The following is a 21,396-nucleotide window of genomic DNA, read 5'->3' on the forward strand; positions in this document are numbered from 1 at the left end:
CCAGTAATGCTGAAGAAGCTGAAGTTGAACGGTTCTATGAAGACCTACAAGACCTTTTAGAACTAACACCCAAAAGAGATGTCCTTTTCAGTATAGGGGGCTAGAATGCAAAAGTAGGAAGTCAAGAAACACCTGGAGTAACAGGCAAATTTGGCCTTGGAATGTGAAATGAAGCAGGGCAAAGACTAATAGAGTTTTGCCAAGAAAATGCACTGGTCATAGCAAACACCCTCTTCCAACAACACAAGAGAAGACTCTACACATGGACATCACCAGATGGTCAACACTGAAATCAGATTGATTATATTCTCTGCAGCCAAAATGGAGAAGCACTATACAGTCAACAAAAACAAGATCAGGAGCTGACTGTGGCTCAGATCATGAACTCCTTATTGCCAAATTCAGACTCAAATTGAAGAAAGTAGGGAAAACAGCTAGACCATTCAGGTATGACCTAAATCAAATCCCTTATGATTATACAGTGGAAGTGAGAAATAGATTTAAGGGCCTAGATCTGATAGATAGAGTGCCTGATGAACTATGGAATGAGGTTCGTGACATTGTACAGGAGACAGGGATCAAGACCATCCCCATGGAAAAGAAATGCAAAAAAGCAAAATGGCTGTCTGGGGAGGCCTTACAAATAGCTGTGAAAAGAAGAGAAGTGAAAAGCCAAGGAGAAAAGGAAAGATATAAGCATCTGAATGCAGAGTTCCAAAGAATAGCAAGAAGAGATAAGAAAGCCTTCTTCAGTGATCAATACAAAGAAATAGAGGAAAACAACAGAATGGGAAAGACTAGAGATCTCTTCAAGAAAATTAGAGATATCAAGGGAACATTTCATGCAAAGATGGGCTCGATAAAGGACAGAAATGGTATGGACCTAACAGAAGAAGATATTAAGAAGAGGTGGCAAGAATACACAGAACTGTACAAAAAGGATCTTCACGGCCTGGATAATCATGATGGTGTGATCACTCATCTAGAGCCAGACATCCTGGAATGTGAAGTCAAGTGGGCCTTAGAAAGCATCACTACAAACAAAGCTAGTGGAGGTGATGAAATTCCAGTGGAGCTATTTCAAATCCTGAAAGATGATGCTATGAAAGTGCTGCACTCAATATGCCAGCAAATTTGGAAAACTCAGCAGTGGCCACAGGACTGGAAAAAGTCAGTTTTCGTTCCAATCCCAAAGAAAGGCAATGCCAAGGAATGCTCAAACTACTGCACAGTTGCAGCCATCTCACACGCTAGTAAAGTAATGCTCAAAATTCTCCAAGCCAGGCTTCAGCAATACGTGAACCATGAACTTCCAGATGTTCAAGCTGGTTTTCGAAAAGGCAGAGGAACCAGAGATCAAATTGCCAACATCCACTGGATCATGGAAAAAGCAAGAGAGTTCCAGAAAAACATCTATTTCTGCTTCACTGACTATGCCAAAGCCTTTGACTGTGTGGATCACAATCAACTGTGGAAAATTCTGAAAGAGATGGGAATACCAGACCACCTAACCTGCCTCTTGAGAAATCTGTATGCACGCCAGGAAGCAACAGTTAGAACTGGACATGAAACAACAGACTGGTTCCAAATAGGAAAAGGAGTATGTCAAGGCTGTATATTGTCACCCTGCTTATTTAACTTCTATGCAGAGTACATCATGAGAAATGCTGGACTGGAAGAAGCACAAGCTGGAATTAAGATTGCCGGGAGAAATATCAGTAACCTCAGATATGCAGATGACACCACCCTTATGGCAGAAAGTGAAGAGGAACTAAAAAGCCTCTTGATGAAAGTGAAAGAGGAGAGTGAAAAAGTTGGCCTAAAGCTCAACATTCGGAAAACGAAGATCATGGCATCCGGTCCTATCACTCCATGGGAAATAGATGGGGAAACAGTGGAAACAATGTCAGACTTTATTTTTGGGGGCTCCAAAATCACTGCAGATGGTGATTGCAGCCATGACATTAAAAGACGCTTACTCCTTGGAAGAAAAGTTATGACCAACCTAGATAGCATATTAGGTCCATCTGGTCAAGGCTATGGTTTTTCCAGTGGTCATGTATGGATATGAGAGTTGGACTGTGAAGAAGGCTGAGCACCGAAAAATTGATGCTTTTGAACTGTGGTGTTGGAGAAGACTCTTGAGAGTCCCTTGGACTGCAAGGAGATCCAACCAGTCCATTCTGAAGGAGATCAACCCTGGGATTTCTTTGGAGGGAATGATGCTAAAGCTGAAGCTCCAGTACTTTGGCCACCTCATGCGAAGAGTTGACTCATTAGAAAAGACTTTGATGCTGGGAGGGATTGGGGGCAGGAGGAGAAGGGGACAACCAAAGACGAGATGGCTGGATGGCATCACTGACTTGATGGACGTGAGTCTGAGTGAACTCCGGGAGATGGTGCTGGACAGGGAGACCTGGCGTGCTACGATTCATGGGGTCGCAAAGAGTCGGACACGACTGAGCAACTGAACTGAACTGAACTTTTGCCCCTCCCATCTTGCCCCTCCCTCTGGAGGCTGGTTTAGACTGAGAAGTCAGGTCATCGTCTTAGAGAGGTGGCATTTGAGCCTGAATGAGCCAGAAAAGCTGGCCATGAAATGGGGAAATCTGAGCAGACCTTCCTCAGGGCACAGCTCAGGCATGTGGTGCCCCATCAACCCCACCTGTTACTTGGGGTCACCCCTGGTGGAAGGATATGAGGGGTACAGACAGAGCAAGGCAGCGGGCCAACACAGCAATGAACCACCAAGTCCTCTAAGCCTCATGGAACAGAAATTCCTGGCCAAGCTTCCAAAGGAGCACGAGGAGCCCTGTGCTTCTGATGGAGCTTTTCTTCCAAGCACAACATCCTTTCAGATGACCTCACGCAAAGATCCGCCCAATGCGTCATGGCCCCCTGGCTTCCTCTCTTTTATTTCTTCCTTTCTGTTTTTTTTTTTTTTTAATAATTGTCTCCCAGCACGTATTTGAATTCCTTACTCTCAACGAACATGGTTAGGTTTCTCGCTAGTTCCCCAACCAGTTATCTAGCAGGGAGCTGCTACAGAGAAAAGTGATTTATTTATAGTAGAAGATCTGTGTCCTGAGAACCCTCTATCACCAGGAAGAGAAGATTATGAGTCCTAGAATTGCCTTTCTCAAGTAATACAGTTATTCCGATGTGACTTTTCTAAGCAGATGAGATCTACACACACAAAATAGAATGCTTGGTGGTTCAAGGTTGGTGCAGATGTCAAGAACATGACTGATCCTGTAATCAGACATTAAAATACAGAATAGGGCTTCCCTGGTGGCTCAGTGGTAAAGAATCCACCTGTCATTGCAGGAGACACGGGTGGGAGCCCTGATCCGGGAGGACCCCACACGCCACAGAGCACTTATGCCACAACTATTGAGCCTGTGCTCTAGAGCCTGGGAACTGCAACTCCGGAGCGCTTGCATCACAGCTACCAAAGCCTGTGTGCCCTAGAACCAATATTCAGCAATGAGAGAGGCCACCGCAATGAGAAGCCAGCGTACCGCAACTAGAGAGCAGCCCCCGCTCACTGCAGCTAGAGAAAGGCCTGCACAGCGATGAAGACCCAGCACAGCCAGTAAATAAATAAATTTTAAAAAATACAGTATAAACAAGAGTCAGGTGGTACACCATCAAAGTATCAGTTCATTCCTCCAGTGGTTATTCTGGGACTCACTGCAAGCTCAGGCATCTTCTTCCTGGGGGGTATCCCAAAGGCAGCCTGCGGCGGAGGTTATATTGACTTAGGAGGTGACAGCTTGGTTTTAGGTCCATCTTGGACATTAGCCAACTTTGCTGGACGTGACACGTTTCTGGGACTTCAGCATCACCATCTTTAGCTTGAAGTTGTTGACTCTATCAGTGATTCTCAAGTGGAAGACAAGCAGCATCAGTAGCACCTGGACATTGGTTAGAAGAGCTGCTTCCCCGGCACCAGCTTGTACTTCCTGAATGAGCCAGTTAACACTTCCAATTTTACTGAGATGTACGTGGCAAACCACACTACATAAGTATAGCATGGTGACTTTTTTAAATCTTTTTTTTTACTTTTTATTTTATATTTGATATAGCCAATTAACAATGTTGTGATAGTTTCAGATGCAGAGCAGAGAAACTCAGCCATATGTACACATGGATCCATTCTCCCCCAAGCTCCCGTCCCATCCAGGCTGCCACATACAGTAGGTCCTCCCTAACTATCCCTTCTCTACATCCTTCCCCTCGGCCACCGTAAGTTCATTCTCTAAGTCTGTGAGTCTGTTTCTGTTTTGTAAATAAGCTCATTTTTTTGTAGAGTTTTTATGAATCCTGCATATAAATTTCTGCAAATAGTGATATCATGCAGTATTTCTCTTTCTCTAACTTGCTTTCTTCCCTCTGCACTCTAATTTGACTTACCTACTCTTGAAATAAGGACCCCTAGATTTAGCATTCCTCTTCTTTCTCAGAGAGCCCTGATGCATATTCTCAGAGGGGCCCTTGGGCTACTGGATGGAGCTTGGGTAGAGGAGGGGTAGATGGGGCCCTGGAGACGGTACCCAGGCTGGAGAGGAAGGTGGCAAGTCTGGGGTGATGAGAATGGGCAGACCCCTCATCCAGCACCTTTGGTTTTCCCTGTGAAGTAGCAGGAGGGTCATTTACTTGGAGGAAGAGGAAGGTGTAGAATTTGAGGGAAAAGCAAAGGACCAGAAGTTGAGAAACCACAGGCGGCTCTGGGAGGGTGTTCAAGGCCCTGCTGGTTGGCAATTCTGAGTCGTCCGTGGCTTCAGGGCTGTATTGAGCTTGGTACAGGGAGCAGGGGACAGACAGCAGAGAGGGACAGGGGTTCAAGGAGGGCCGTGGGCAATGTGAAAGTGAAGTCATATATGTCCTATGGGAAGAAGGGAGGTCATGATCAGAAACTAAAATGCTGATTTGGGGTAAAAGAGGCAGATTCAATATCCATGGGTCCTTCCTCTCCCCAAAATCCTTTCAAATGTTAATAAAGGTATTGCTGAAACACACACACACACACACACACACACACACACACACGGTAATTCCCTATAAAAACATGAACACAGGTGAACTGCACTAGCAACTGAGAGAGTCAAGACATGGTTAGTTGACGAAAAGCAGAAGGATCAGGCAGAAGGGGGGTGGTTTCCACTTAAGGGCACGAAGAGGGCTGTTGTTTCAGTCACTCATTTGTGTCTGACTCTTTGCGACCGTGTGGACTGCAGCATGCCAGGCTCTGCCCATGGGATTCTCCAGGCAAAAATACTGGGTTGCCATTGCCTCCTCCAGGGGATCTTCCCATCCCAGGGATCAAACCCACATCTCCTTCACTGGCAGGCAGATTCTTTACTACTGCACCACCTGGGAAGTTTGCCATAGATCTTCAATTTACAAAAAATGCAGTAAAAGGAGGTATGCCTGGAATGAGAAGGTATGCCTGTAAAAGGAGCCAGGACAAAAAAGAGGACATATGATTCTATTTTTTAAAAAAAACTCTAAATTATATAAGCACAGAGTGAAGAGAGTGGAGATGGGGAGGAAGGTGTTTCTAAGGGGCTGTGAGATGATGTGTGTGCTTGTAATTTTGATTGTGGTGATGGTTTTCAAAGTGCATATGTATGTAAGTAAAAACTTATCAAACGGTATGCTTTAACTATGTGCGGCTCACTGTATGTCGATTCAGTTCAGTTCAGTTCAGTTCAGTCGCTCAGTTGTGTCAGACTCTTTGCAACCCCATGAACCGCAGCATGCCAGGCCTCCCTGTCCATCACCAACTCCCGGAGTTCACTCAGACTCATGTCCATCGAGTCTGTGATGCCATCCAGCCATCTCATCCTCGGTCGTCCCCTTCTCCTCCTGCCCCCAATCCCTCCCAGCAACACAGTCTTTTCCAATGAGTCAACTCTTCACATGAGGTGGCCAAAGTACTGGAGCTTCAGCTTTAGCATCATTCCTTCCAAAGAAATCCCAGGGGTGATCTCCTTCAGAATGGACTGGTTGGATCTCCTTGTAGTCCAAGGGACTCTCAAGAGTCTTCTCCAACACCACAGTTCAAATGCATCAATTCTTCGGTGCTCAGCCTTCTTCACAGTCCAACTCTCACATCCATACATGACCACAGGGAAAACCATAGCCTTGACTAGACGGATCTTAGTCAGCAAAGTAATGTCTCTGCTTTTGAATATGCTATCTAGGTTGGTCATAACTTTTCTTCCAAGGAGTAAGTGTCTTTTAATGTCATGGCTGCTGTCACCATCTGCAGTGATTTTGGAGCCCCCCAAAATGAAGTCTGACACTGTTTCCTCTGTTTCCCCATCTGTTTCCCATGAAGTGATGGAACCAGATGCCATGATCTTCGTTTTCTGAATGTTGAGCTTTAAGCCAACCTTTTCACTTTCCTCTTTCACTTTCATCAAGAGGCTTTTTAGTTCCTCTTCACTTTCTGCCATAAGGGTGGTGTCATCTGCATATCTGAGGTTATTGATATTTCTCCCAGCAATCTTAATTCCAGCTTGTGCTTCTTCCAGCCCAGCATTTCTCATGATGTACTCTGCATATAAGTTAAATAAGCAGGGTGACAATATACAGCCCTGACGTACTCCTTTTCCTATTTGGAAGCAGTCTGTTGTTCCATGTCCAATTCTAAGTGTTGCTTCCTGACCTGCATATAGATTTCTCAAGAGGCAGGTTAGGTGGTCTGGAATTCCCATCTCTTGAAGAATTTTCCACAGTTTATTGTGATCCACACAGTCAAGGCTTTGGCATAGTCAATGAAGCAGAAATAGATGTGTTTCTGGAACTCTCTTGCTTTTTTGAATACACCTCAATAAAGCTGTTTAAAAACATATAAACGACATTGAAATGTTTGAAAGAAGGGTTGGAAGATAACATCATGAAAAGTTCCCTAAAGAAGAACAGCAATAATAAGAAGTAAGAAATTCTAAGAGTCAGTTCTGGTGGTTCAAGATCTGAGAAATAGAAGCTCCAGAAAAAGAAAACAGAAGTAAACCAAAGGGAAAAACTTGTCAAAGAAATGATAAATGTGCCCATATTTAGAAAAGGGGTCTGTGCAATTGCAATGACAAAATTAGTCTGCCCAAGTGAACACTAAAGACCATCACAGTGTCCTTATAAGAGGGAAGTAGATGGAGAGTAGACACAGAGAAGGCCCTAGGGGTTGGGGTTGGGGTTGGTGGGGGGCGGTGGTGGTGACAGGAGGGATGTGGCCAGAAGGCAAGGAAACCAAGGGATGTGGATGGCCGCTGGGAGCTGGGGAGGGAGCAGAGCCTGACTGACGGACGCCTTGATTTCAGACTTCTTGCCTCTATAACTGAGAAAGAATATATTTCCATAGTTTTAAGCCACCAAAAAAGACTCTTGAGAGTCCCTTGGATAGCAAGGAGATCAAACCAGTCAATCCTAAAGGAAATCAACCTGAATATTCACTGAAAGGACTGATGCTGACGCTGAAGCTCCAATACTTTGTCCACCTGACGCGAAGAACTGACTCACTGGAAAAGACCCTGATGCTGGGAAAGATTGAAGGCAGGAGGAGAAGGGGACGACAGAGGACAAGATGATTGGATAGCATCACCATCTCAATGGATATGAAATTGAGCAAACTCCGAGAGACAGTAAAGGACAGGGATGCCTGACATGCTGCGGTCCATGGGGTCACAAAGAATTGGACATGACTTGGCAGCTGAACAACAGCAAGCCCCTATGGTTGGGGTAATTTGTTACAGCACCCACAGGATGATAAATCTAATGAAATCTAATCAAGGTGCCACCATTGTCTACCAGGAACAACATTCCACATCAGAGGCAGAGGAACATGGAAACTGAGGGTCAATGGAACCACGTTTTTTATATCTTCATATTGGAAGGAATGGGGGAGACAGAGCAAGAGAAATTATATAGTGAAGCCCAAAGATGGGGGGATGTGCAGTGGATGTCAGGCTGAACCCAGACAGCAGCACAGGCAAAGGCCCTGGGGTGTAATATGTGATGAGGATTGGCCTACTCATGACATGTCTGCAGAAGGCAGTAGGGTTGTGAGCATGTTTATTCTTGCTGGTCTCCCCCAATCTCGGAATACCTTTGCTAGATTTAGGGGATTCCCCACCCAGTGAGTTTTGGAAATGGTAAATGCTTTCACAGCCTCTCCTGCAACAGGGAGCAGGTGGGCACTGGGCCATGAGTCCCAGATGGGCCTTTGAATCAGAAGCTGCTGAGGATCTGGGGACCCTTCCCAGGACAGGCCCACAGCTACACCAGCTCCTGGAGGCCCTAGGGTCCAGTGCCAGGCCTGGGGCATCAGCAGTGCAGTCTGTGCTCATGGGGGACAGGAGGGCAGTAACGTGGTCTGGGCCCATGGAAGGGGGGATGAGGGGATGTTCACACAGGCGCAGTTCCAAGGGGGCTTTGTGGCGTCATCCCTGGCTGGACTTCTAAGCCCACCCCAACCCCCTCCCTAGACTTGAGCCACTTACTCATGGCCTCGGGGGCACAGACTTGCACCCAAGATCAGTCTCCCGTGGTTGGTGTCCAAGGCTCTGTGTGCACAGTGGGGGAAGAGAGGGTGTCTGCTTATTCAACCAGCAACTGTTTATCACCCATTTCCCTTGTGCTGGGCACTGTGTCAGCCTCAATAATTTGATATGATTCACTTCAGCTTCCATTAGGTTGCCAAAAAAAGAAAACCACCCTCAAATAAACTTTGGAGTTAAAAATGTAACCCTCAGGAAAGGAAATGGTCACCTGCTCACTTTCTGAATCACTCAAGTCTAGGAGGAGAACACAGACCGTTTCCCGAAAGGGTGGCCGGCTGCCGCCCCCACCCCGTGTCTGCTGGGGGGGGCCTGGCCTATTTCTGGCGTCAGGGAACCCTGACCCTGCTCCACTCCAAGCCCTTGGAGTTCACGGCAGGGAACGTTTGGGAAGGCAGTGCCTATTCATGGAGCCACAACAAGAAGGTGAACTCGGTCATGTCACCCTGATGCTGGGGATGGCGGGGGGCCCCTCTCCAGGGCCCAGAGCACTCCTCCCCCATGTCTCCAGAATGTCTGACCCATCGAGAAACACGGGACCCTCAAGGATGGGTCGGATGACTAAAGCACCCCTCTGGACCTGTTTCTCCACTGGGCCCTGAAGGGGGCCCCCGGCTCCCACATTCTCTCATGGACCCTCCAGCATCCAGGCGCCCACCCTGCCCACCTGAGGACATATCCTCGGCTCACCTTCTGCCTTTCTCAGAGGGCGCTGCGTGGCTCCCGGGGCACTGGGATGTCCTGAGATGCCTTCAGGTCCTGCTCTCCTTGGACAGGACCCTTCCCCTTCTGTTGATAATTCTAGTGTCACTCGCCCCCATGGGGCTGTGAGGAGGAGGCCACAGGAGGAAGCAGGTGGGGGAGACCCCTAAGGGCAGGGCGGGGATGGGAAACCGTTAATCTTGACCACGGGAAGGCAGAGATCAGCCTCACCGGCTCTGGGAGCCCTGGATTGGCACAAGGGACAGAGCTGACCTCAGGGAGGGTTTGGGGGACAGACAGATGGATGGACAGATGGACAGATGAGCGAGAATTCTGGGGAGACCCCGGGGCACGGTGGAAAAGATATAGATTGAGAGTCAGAAACTGGCTTCTCTGCCATCAGCAGCCCTCCTTCATCTGTTCAATGAGTGTTTTCTGAGCACCTAGGACCTGCCTGCCAGCACACTGGCGAGTAGTGTAGACACGGCCCTGCCCTCATGGAGCTATGAGTTCATGGCAGAGGACACGCAACCACATACACACACACAAACACACACACACACACCCCTTTGCACCTTGTGGGTGTCCCGCAGAAGAGCTCCGAGGCTTCAGACAGGAAGGAGGGCAGAGAGAACCCCCTGAGGAGGAACCACTAAGGCTGTGACTTGGGGAGGAGAGCAGCTGGCCCCGGGAGAAGAGGGAAGAACATTCCCGGGGAGGAGCGGGCCTGCCAGTGTCCCGTGGCCAGGAAGCGCTGGTGAGCGAGAGGTCTGGAGCCGTGTTTTTTGCTAGATGCAATGGAAGTGGCCATCAGAGAGTGATTTCACCTGCTTTAAAATCCCTCTGTTTGCAAATGTAGGGAAGAGGCACATGGACACGGGGGACGGGGCGGATGTGGGAAGGGTGAGGTGATTGAGAGTGACGTTGACATCTATACACTACCATGTGTAACACAGATAGCTGGTGGGAAGCTGCGGTATAGCCAGGGAGCTCAGCTCAGGGTTCTGTGATGACCTAGAGGGGTGGGATGGGGTGGGAGTGTGGGAGGGAGGCTCAAGACGGAGGGGACGTGTACACAGTTATGACGGATTCGCACTGTTGTATGGCAGAAACCAACAAGACACTGTAAAGCAATTAGACTCCAATAAAATCAGCTCAGTCCAGTTCTGTGGCTCAGTTGTATCTGACTCTTTGAGACCCCATGGACTGCAGCACGCCAGGCCCCCCTGTCCATCACCAACTCCCGGAGTTCACTCAGACTCATGTGCATCGAGTCAGTGATGCCATCCAACCATCTCATCCTCTGTCGTCCTCTTCTCCTCCCGCCTTCAATCTTTCCCAACATCAGGGTCTTCCCAAGTAAGCCAACTCTTTGCATCAGGTGGCCAAAGTATTAGAGTTTCAGCTTCAGCATCAGTCCTTCCAATAATATAAATAAATAAAATCAGCAGTTGCCAGAAAGCAGAGGAGGGGAGGGCTGATGGCAAAGTAGCCCGCAGGTGATGTGCAGGGTGACTGAATCATTCCGTGGGGCACGAGGGTAGTGGATGCAAGAATCTGACTTGGTCAAAACTCACAGAACCAGACACCACAGAGAGGAAACTTTACTGCGTGCAATTTTTTTTTTTAAGTTTTCTATTAAAAAAAAAAAGATCCCTTTGGCAACTGCAAAGGGAAGGGTGGGAGGGGCAGGAGGGGAAGTGGGAAACAGGCTGGCCAGCAGCAGTGGTCTGGGTGAGGGTGGATGGGTCTGGGCTAGTGGTGGCTCAGGGCCTTGACCTCTGGTAGCTTGCTTCCTCAATGGGCACAGGGGGCAATGGTTCCCACCTCAGAGCTGACCGCATGGGTTGGAGACATCTCCTGTCACCTGCCAGGAGGGCCCTGGAGGGAGTAAGGTGCTGAGTAAACTTGGGAGCCTGGCTGACCGTGCTTTACCTGAGAATGGCTGGGGCTCTCTGGCCAGGACGGGGGTGGGGGCTGGGAGCTGCCAGGGGTTGCCTTAGGAAAACAGACTTGAAGGTGAACCAAGCAGGAATCACTCAACAGTGAAGGGCACTGGCTGGAGGCCCCTGGGCAGAGGAATGTGGACCAGAACGTTGTGAATTCAGTTTCTGTGTCCCCAGGAGGCCAGACCATTTGAGTTGGGGTGCATTCAGGATCTGAAGGCCTAAGCAGAGAGGGGTGGGGAGCAGAAAGCCTGGCTAGCGGGGGGCCATCCACTGGGAGATGGAGGCTCCCATCTGCAGGCCACAGTGCAGTGGACCCTGGATTCTGCTCCAACTCAGCCCCTCCTCCTCTCACCGGGGGACCTTGGGCAGCTCACTCAACCTCTCTGCTTCGTTATAAGCCTCTGATGAGTAGCACACGGCAAGATACCTCGGTGAACTAACAATACTCGAACCAAACGGATGAAGTGAAATGGAGGCTGATGCTGATGTTGATCAAGGGTCAGCCCATGAGTCGGGAGAAACTTGAGTTGTTACCGAATGCAAGTTCACGTGCCCATCACACAGGGAGGCCAGACAAACCAAACTGTCAGAATCTGGAGCAGAGAAAGGTTTATTGCAGGGCCTGCCCTGCCAAACCCCAAACACTCTGACGAGTTTCAGCAAAGAATCTGTTTCTCTGAGAGCAGCAATCTACAGCTTTTTGTGCCTACTTTAAAATTTTTTTTTAGTTTTATGTTGGAGTATGGTTGACTAACAATGCTGTGTTAGTTTCAGGTGTTCAGCAAAGTGATTCAGCTATACATATAAATGCAGCTATTCTTTTTCAAATTATTTTCCCTAGTAGGTTGTTACAGAATACTGAGCAAAGCTCCCTATGCTATCCAGGGCAAAGCATTTTTAAAGGCCAGGTGAGGGGCGGGTGTCCCAGAGTCTGTGATCAGCTCACACACAGTTCTCTGATTGGCTGATGGTGAGGTGACAGGGCCGTGTCACAGGGTTAATCTTATCAGTCCTTAGGTGCCAGCAGATCCAGGGGGGTATGAGCTTGAGGTCATCCAGTAGTTAATTTTTTCCATTTGGTGGTGGTTTTAGCATCTGGAAAACTCAGGAAATGTGCATCGGGTACTGGTATCCAGCTACTTCAAAGAGGAAGAATCTACAGCAAAGGACACAGGGGTGGTATCTGCCCAGGAAGCCCCTATAGGGTCCTGCTTGGTTTTAGAATGCCCCCTGGGGCACAATCCTTCCCCACCCCAGCAGCACCAGTGCACTAAGTGTGTGAACCTGTGAGGACCAGCAAGACGCAACTACTGAGAAACTGTCTGGTTCTTCCTGCAAAAGCCAAGTGCAGAATCACCACGGTGCCTGGCACCTCCTCTTCTGAGTATGTACAAAAGATTGAACATAGGAACCCAAACGAATACTTCTACGTGAATGCTCATGGGAGCCTTATTCACAACAGACGAAAGGAAGAAACAGCCCCAAAGTCCACCCCGGGGGAGAAGGGGCAGATGGGTGTGGTCCAGATGCGATGCAACATTGTTGAGCCACAAACAAGAATGAAAGATTGACACGTGCTGCCAGGCGACTGGGTCTCAAAAACATGACCCAGAGTGCAAGAAAGCATGTGAACTGTTAGTTGCTCAGTCGTCTCCGACTCTTTGCAACCCCACGGACTGTAGCCCGCCAGGCTCCTCTGTCCCTGGAATTCTCCAGGCATGAATACTGGAGTGGGTTGCCATTCCCTTCTCCAGGAGATCTTTCTGATCTTGGAATTGAACTCAGGTCTCCCGCATTGTAGGTGGGTTCTTTACCATCTGAGCCACCAGGGAAGCCCAGAGTGTAAGAAGTCAGGCCCAAAAGACCACAAGTCATAGGATTCCATTTCTAGTAAATATCCACATTAGGTAAATTCAAAGACACTGCCCCCAGAATAAATCTCTCTGAGCATCAGCCTCTTGATCAGGGGTGTGAGGTGGGAAGGGGAAAGGAGGGGCCTCAGCTCAGTGCCAGACTGGTGGGCACAATGCCAGCCCGATGGGCACCAGGCCAGTTAATCAGACAGCCTGCTGCCAAGATGGGGGTGGAACACACTCCCAGGTTCTCTGGGAGGCACGAGGACCCTGCAGGCAGGGCCAGCTGCCCAGGGACCATGGCTCAGCACTTAGTCCCAGGAGATGAGGGGCCAGGGGTGCTAGGAACCAGCCTCGGCTGCTCACCTGAGGCTTTCCCAAACTCAGCAACCCCGAGAGCAGGAAGTGAGCAATCGCCTCTAGACCTAAAAGCAGCGTCAGCCCCAGGGCCAAGAACAGAGTTAGGAAGCAGCGTTGCCATAATGACTGGCAACCAAGACCCCCTCCTGAAACCAAACCCGGGGGCTGACAACCTGCCGGCCCCACAGGACCAGGCCCTGGTCCACCTCCCAGGACAACAGTGAGGGAGACAGACAGACAGAAAGACTGGCTGTCTTGTGCACGAGCTCCCTCCACCTCCTTCCCCACATTCCTCTCCGTTCTCAGCTCTGAAGTTCTTTGCACCAGAAATAGCAAGGATTTCACTCACTCCCTAAATCTGGGTAAGGGGTGTGGGAAAGTCCAGTAAGACAAAAGTTGTGGGAAAAACTCCCATATCAAAAAGTTAAATAAAAACAGATGAGTTTGTTTTCTGCTGTGTTTCCACTGTTCTGGAAAGAAAAAAAAAAACATATGCACATATAAATTATAAAATACAAATGGCGTCATTTTGGTGATTTCACATATGAGCTAAAAGGACTGATATTTGCACTTCCAGCTGAGCAGTATAAAGGTGAATGGTAAAATGCATATTAATAAACTAAATTTTTAGTTTTCCTTTACCCAGGAGGACAGTAAACAGCTAGTAATTCATCACTGGGTGGCGGGCAGTTCAGAGCTGAAAAGTGACCACAGGCGGTACCTCTGCTTCCTGTAGCATTGTAGGGGCTCCTGGATATCAGGGGACAGAGGCAGAACATGTGGGGTTGGGGGTGGCTACACACTGCCTGGGCACACTCTGCAGGGTCCATCAGGCATGGGCATCCATGCCAACCAGTCCACATTACAGGCTTTGTGCATGCTTTTCTCTAAAGCAGAATGTCTGCTCACCCAGTTTTTCAGGACTGGTCTGCCTGGGGTGTGGGGCTTCCTCGGTGACTCAGTGGTAGAGAATACACCTGCCAATGGAGGAGCTGCAAGAGACATGGGTTCAATCCTTGGGTCAGGAAGACCCGCTGGAGGAGGGCATGGCAACCCACTCTAGTATTTTTGCCTGAAAAGTCCTGTAGACAGAGGAGCCTGGCAGACTTCAGTCCATGGAGTCACAAAGAGTCAGACATGACTGAAGCAACTTAGCACACTAGCAGTCACTGCCTGGGATGTGCCGAGTGGCTGCTGAGAACAGAGGTTGCTTCTGGTCAAGACTATAGAGTTCTAGGCAAAAGCACAGCCCATTCCTGAAGGCAGATGGAAAAGGACCTTACTGGGGACGGGACTGAGGACCTCAGCCTCAAACATAGACCTTTGTAGAGACTGTTCCGCAACACCGGGTTAGAGAGGCAGATACATATCAACAAACGTGTGTGTACATGTCATAGCCTGCTTTGTGCTGTTCTATTCTATGGGGTCTCTTCTCCACCCTATAGAAAAGGTTTGATTTGGGGGCTTTTGCCCAAAAACTGAGCTGTGTCTTCCTTCCCTCAGCAGGAGCTCACAGTGGGCCCGCTATGCTCTAGATAACAAATAGTGATAAATAAGACAGAAGCCCCTGCCTTGTGGGGTTCCTGTCCGGGGACCACGGACAAAAACCCCAGAGCTGGGAAGGAAGACAGTCAGGCTGCTGAGTGCAGGCGGGGTGCTGTCCCCACCAGGCACATTAGGGAAAAGCCCCATAAGCAGCCCCTAAGAGAAGAGTGGATGTTTCCCAAGGAAGGGCGCTCCAGGCAGAGAGCACCGCAGGTATGTTTCAGCTGCCATCTGCTGCACCCAGGAGCCTTAGTGACTCCATGATGCTGAAGCTTAGGCTTGGACATGAGCTAGAGAGGCCTGGGGTGGGTTCTTTCCAAGCCACAGAGGGGCCCTGGTTGAATGCAGAGACTTGTCCAGGTCATGCAGGAGGAACTTGGTCCCTGCTCTGTTCATCCTGAAAACAGCCGCTGGCTGAAGCCAGAGTCCAAGCAGAGCTGAGCCCCACTGTGACCCGAGCCAAGCAGATGAGTGCAAAGGGGTATAAGAAGTCAGGGGTGCCAGATTTCACAGGAAAGGTTTCATCAAGTTTTCTCAAAGCAAAAATGAAGTGCTGATTCAGATATAAACGAGTGTGGGTTCTGACTGAGTCCGTGAGAAGTTCATTTTCAAATGGTTCCCCACCCAAGCTGTGCCCCTGGGCAGGGGACTGGCCTCAGTGATAGGCTTGGAGCCACTTTTCACCTCTGTACCCCAATACTGAATTAATTCTCAGAGACAGAATTTTGAGTGAATTTTAAAAAAAGAAAATCTTTATTGCTTTGCCAGGCCAAGAGGGCCACAGCAGGCTAATACCCTCAAAACTATGTGTCCCCAACCCCTGGGGGCTTGTGAGGAGTTTTATAGTCAAGGGGCTGGGTTGCTGACAAGGATGAGGGTGCGTGCAGGGCCCATACTTCTTCAGTCCCGAGACCATCCAGTAATGAAGGATGAGCTATGACCGTCTCTGGAATGAAGAGGGCTTCATCAAGTGGTTAACATCTTCCATTTGGTGTGGATTTTTGTTCTGCTGAAAAGGCTCAAAGATACATTATGTGTATCCCTTGAAGGGGAGCTGGGACCCTGCCCCAAGGTTGCACTATTGTTTCTTGACTGCTCTTCCCTTGTCTCTTCATTCCCTGATTAGCATGCTTGAACCTACCCTTTGGAACTCAGGGAAGGGGACACAGAAAGGCTTTTGTGCCCAAGAGCCCCATAGGGTCCTGCTCAGTTTCAGGCTCCTCCCAGGCATGGGAGTATAGGATTCATTCACTTCTGCCTATGGCATGTCTGATAAACGAGTGGATGGATGGGAGGGTGGGGGTTGGATGGGAGGACGGGTGAATGGGTAGATACAAGTGTGGATGAATGGAAGAGTGGGTGATTATTTTACAAGATTTAAGGATTCTTTTGCTAGGGAGAGACCATACAATGACACTCAGATTGATGAAAAGCAGCATGTTTTGTTACTTACAGCTCCAAAGGAGAGAGGGCTTCCAGTCAGGGCCACACAGGGGTTGTACCAGGGACACGGAAGCAACAAGCTGGTGCTGTAAGAGAGCTTACGTCCAGCAAGCAGGATGGGTTAGGCAGCTTTCTCAGGCTCCCTGTGGATTGGCTAATCTGAATGATTTTGCAAGTTCTGGGGCATGGGGTTGTCTGTAGGCACCTGGCCCCAGTCTGGTTAGGGCGGGCACAGAGTGGCCTGAAGTGTGACATCCTGAGAGAACAAGCGATGGCAGTGTGAGCCCAGCTGTTCAAGGAGAACTGCCCGGCTGCCAGCCAGGACTTCAAAACCGAGTCAAGATAGCATCCCCTTTCCCCTACCAACAAACTATGTTACGTGGTGGACGGAGATTTCTACAGACGGACAGATGCCTGTTGGAGCTCTCTCAGTCAACAGTACTTACAGAAGCATTGGCACTGGATTCAGGTCTCTGGGGATTTTTCATCCGGTAGATGAAGAACCCTAGAATATGGGAGCTGGAAGGGACTTCACCAGGTCTCTATCTGACGTCCAGGGGTCTGAAGATGCTTTGGATCATCAAAGATCATTTCAGTGATGTGATGAAAACTATAGATCCTCTCTCCCAGAAAAAGCCCTTAGCACTGTTCTGTATACCACGTTAGAGGCCGGGTAGACCCTGGGCAGCTCTGTCCACAGAGCCCTGCCCCCACCTGGAAGGTTAGAAGCCTCAGATTAAGGAGTTCTGGCAGGGTAGAACCAGTCACTGTGCAGAGGAGTCACTGAGACACCAGCTTGGGGAAGGGACCACAATCAAGTTTATGTGACCAGTTTATAGCCAAGCTAGGCCTAAACCCCAGATCTGCCCATAAACCTTTCCAGAACTTCCCCATCTCTCTGATGATTGTTGCTGTTCAGTTGCTTAGTCGTGTCCGACTCTTTGTGACCCCATGGACTTCAACATGCCAGGCTCCCCAGTCCTTCACCAACTCCTGGAGTTTGCTCAACCTCATGTCCCTTGAGTCGGTAATGCCATCCAATCATCTCATCCTCTGTCGGTCCCTTCTCCTCCTGCCTTCAATCTTTCCCAGCATCAGGGTCTTTCCCAATGGGTCGCTCTTGACATCAGGTGGCTATCTGATGATCAAGTCGGATTCCACTGCTGGTTTGAAGAGTTGGTAGAGAGAAGTTTCAAGCGAAGGGGAGACAGAAAGTGGGGTTCTGACCCTCCGTCTATCCCCCAGTTCCCCCAGGCTCATGTTATCTTCTCTGTTTTAAAAGAAAGCCTTTAAGACTTGTTTTCAAAAACATTTGAAGGCCCGTGCACTTTCCAGCTTCTAAGCTTCGGGAGTGTTAAGTGCTGTGGATTGTCAGTAAGTCTCCAGGGAGAAGCCAAGAAAGTCAATCAGTGTTTAAGTGAGAGGACACCATAGCCAGACAGCCCCCCCAAAATGGCTGAGTCTCAGGAGCACAAAACCCCCTAAGTGTCACCGGGAAACAGGACCGGGACAGGCCTTCTATCTCTGAAGATGTTTCTGAGTTTCTACTGCCATCATTCCTTTGGAAGCATGTGGTGTGTGTTTCTGTGTGTGTATGTCTGTGTGTGTTAGCTGCTCAGTTGTATCCAACTCTGTGACACCATGGACTGTAGCCACCAGTGTCCTCTGTCCATGGGATTCTCCAGCCAAGAGTACTAAGATGGGTACCCATTCCCTTCTTTAGGAGATCTTCCCGACTCAGGGATTGAACCCACGTCTCCTGCATTCCATGCTGTTGCTGCTAAGTTGCTTCAGTTGTGTCTAACTCTGTGCGACCCCATAGACGGCAGCGCACCAGGCTCCCCCGTCCCTGGGATTCTCCAGGCAAGAACACTGGAGTGGGTTGCCATTGCCTTCTCCACCTGCATTCCATAGATGGCATTGAAAAAAAAAAAAAAATTAGAACTCCCTGCCTCCCTGGTCAAACTCTGCTTCTACCTTCCGTGTAAATGCCCACTGTTTATACCTAAACTCAGACACAAAACAACCACCTAGGAAAAACAAATCGTGATTCATTGCTATTTAGAAAAATGTGTTCGCTTGCGGAGTGTGTCAGCTACCTCAACACCAGAAAGAAGAAAGCTAGTATTTTAGGGGTCACCTGCTAGGTATCCGATTTTCACATCCATAGTTTCATTTAATTGAGAAAAGGAATGGGAAAGTGGTTAAGAAAAGACTCTGGAGCCACACTGCCTGGGTTCCAGGGAGGATTAGCTGAGTGAATGCATTTATGTCTTTACAAAGCGCCTGCCACAGTAAAAGTCAAATGCTTGTCAGGACTGTTCCTAATCCTCACCACACCCCCTCTGAGTATTGTCACCATCAGCTCCATTTCAGAGTTCAGAGAGGTTAAGTCACTTGCCCGAGGCTTTTCGCTAGGGAAGCCGGGCTGAAAAACCCGGGCTGACTCGGAGCGCAGAACGTTTGCCAACTGGAGCCTCTCAAGGGCAGCCTGTCTACACAATAGAACACTCCGCGGACTAACTTGGAAGTCTTCCACGCGGCTCGCCCAGCTCCCCCGGCTCAGAAGCCAGGAGGAGCCCCGGGCAGCCGCAGCCACCCTGCCTGGCCTCTGCAGGTCTGGGTTCTAGAAACTGTAGCCATCCTGGCTAGGCAGGGTGCTGGGCAGAAGCTGGAGTGCTGGGCTAGGCTGGAGGTGGAGGGAGGAAGTGCCCAGAAGGGCGATGACATCACGACCCAGCCCTTGAAAGATGAGCTGTTCCCGCTGCCACTTCAGCTCCACTCCGGAGGCTCCTGGGAGGACTGGGGACCTGGAGCAGCCTCGCTGGACGAGGGAGCCACGGAGGTGTCCTCGATCATGCTCCAGACAAGGTGGGTGCTGGGCGGGGGCTGGACAGGCAGACCCAGCACAGAGGGAGGTGGGCAGATGGTTGACAGGTCGGGGGCTGATCCCCAGGCTGGGAGAGAAGTTTTGTTCAGCTGCTGGGGAGCTTGGAAAAGTTCCTTTCCTTCCCTACAAGTAACAGGAAAGGTTCCCAGCAAGAGAAATGTTCTTGTTTTGTTTTAGGTGTGTCTTCTTTTTGAACTGAGGAGACAGGCAGGCAGGCATGTGTTTGTGTGAGCAATTTAGCGGTCTGATTTTATAGGGTTCCGGGTGGATTCTTGCACTAAAGCAGGGAGAAGCGAGCGAGGTGCAGTGGAAAAGGTGTGGCGTTTAGACTCCAGAACCTGGCTTTGCACTCACAGCCCTGCCGCTCGTTGGCCCTGTGTGACCCTGGACAAGTTACTTAACCTCTCTGAGCCTCAGTTTCTCATCTGTAAAGTACCCTGCTCACCTACTTCCCGGGGTGGCTGGAGTTATTCAGAGCACAGATGGAAGGGGTTGTAAACTTTTGCTGATTTGCATTTGAGGTGGCTGTGATGATTCAGATGAGCTTCTCATCCCTCCTGTCTGGTCCTGGGTGGCTAGGATGGAGGGCTGAAACAGTGCCTTGGTTCAGAGCATCAGCTCTGCATCCAGACCTACTTGGCACCAAGTTCTGCTCTCACCTCCTGGGTAACGTGTTTGCGTCCATTTTTCTTCTAGTTTCCTGAGCCAGAAAGCTGACTGGCAGGGTGGTGGCCAAGAGAGAAATAGGCTGATTAAGTGTCACGTATGCAGTAGGTGCTCAATAAACCGTAGCCATTATCAGAGCTGCCAAGGGCAGGTCGTTTTACCAGCCTGGGTCAGGGTGGGAGGTGGGCCTTTGCTCTCCCCGGGGCAAGTTAGAATGTGCCTCTCTGAGTTAGGCTCCCTGCGTCTCCCGACAACCTCAGGAAGTGGGAGCTCCGGCCCAGGTATGAGCCGTTGCAGGGGGTCGGGGGAGGTGGGGGCAGGACCAACCTTGCCCCATATTCCTCCTCTGCAGCAAGAGAAGGGCTCGGCTGGCTGGGGGGTAGAGTGTGCAGCCCCACAGGTCGCTGGAGTCCTGCTGCGTTCTGTGTCCTTCTGTGCCCCAGCAGTACTTGAAGTGGTGGGGATATTCCACAACAGGAGACCCAAACGCTTGAAGGGCGCGTTTATTGTTCTCCTGCTCAGAACAGGAGCCAAACAGGGGTTGGAGCCAGGAGAAGCAGTTTTGAAAACATTGTAAACGCAGGCTCTGTGCTGGCCCCGCAGACAGGACTACAGGGTCTCATCCCTGCTCTGACCTGAACTCACAAAACCCCTGCAATCATGGGCTCTGGGGTCCTCACAGAACAGATGAGGAAAAAGAGCCTCCGAGTCAGGATGCAACCCAGCAAAGCCCTTCGCTTAGGGTCTCGGAAGTCCTCAACCTCTTGGTGACTCAAGTCTATCACTTATAAGAAGGAGGAGGTTCTGATGATTCACTGATGGTGAGATATAAGGACTTGGGATTAGGCAGAATTGGGGAGATGCTGTCCCACGGCATCAAACAGGGGAAACAGCTGTGCCACGTGGTCTCTGCTAACACAATGATTCTGTCTGGATAAAAAGTTCAGAGGGCGTCCGAGGGTAAGACTAAGCGCTGTCTTTCTGACCTGTGCCACCTCAGGGTCAGAGAGGGTGCACCCGGGGCACGGGAGGGGGGCTGCAGACCCAGCAGGGGATTCTGGTTTTCAAAATAAAAGCAGGGAGCATATCTGTCCCATTCACAGCCACCTTGCCTGCTCTTAAACCGTGCCTAGTATAAAGCAGACGCCAGTCAGTATTTGCTGAATGACTAAATAGTGGATGCATGAATGAACGGATGGATGGATAAATGAATAAGTGAATACTGATCACTTAGCAAGCACTACCAGCATACAGCATGTTGCTAAGTTAAAGAAGCCAATCTGAAAATGCTCCTATTACATAACAGCCTGGAAAAGGCAAAACTATGAAGACAGTGAAAAGATGAGTGTTTGCCAGAGCTGAGGGCAGGGAGGGATGAACACAGAGAGCACAGAGGATTTTTTACAGCAGTGAAACTACTCTGC

General features: G+C 49.6%; 1 protein-coding gene across 2 annotated transcripts in view; it reads left to right on the forward strand.

Moving 5' to 3' along the window:
* The first annotated feature begins 18,773 nt into the window (after positions 1-18,773).
* The window catches only part of BDKRB2 (bradykinin receptor B2), a 31,354-nt gene continuing 28,731 nt past the window's right edge, over positions 18,774-21,396 (forward strand). Inside the window, exon 1 of one of the 2 annotated variants that reach the window (XM_069559399.1) lies at positions 18,774-19,287. The gene's annotated coding sequence lies outside the window, so the exon portion shown is untranslated. The remainder of the gene's footprint in view (positions 19,288-21,396) is intronic. The other variant, XM_069559400.1, reaches the window with a different exon arrangement.

Source organism: Ovis canadensis, chromosome 18 (assembly GCF_042477335.2).
Source record: "Ovis canadensis isolate MfBH-ARS-UI-01 breed Bighorn chromosome 18, ARS-UI_OviCan_v2, whole genome shotgun sequence".
NCBI lineage: Eukaryota > Metazoa > Chordata > Mammalia > Artiodactyla > Bovidae > Ovis > Ovis canadensis.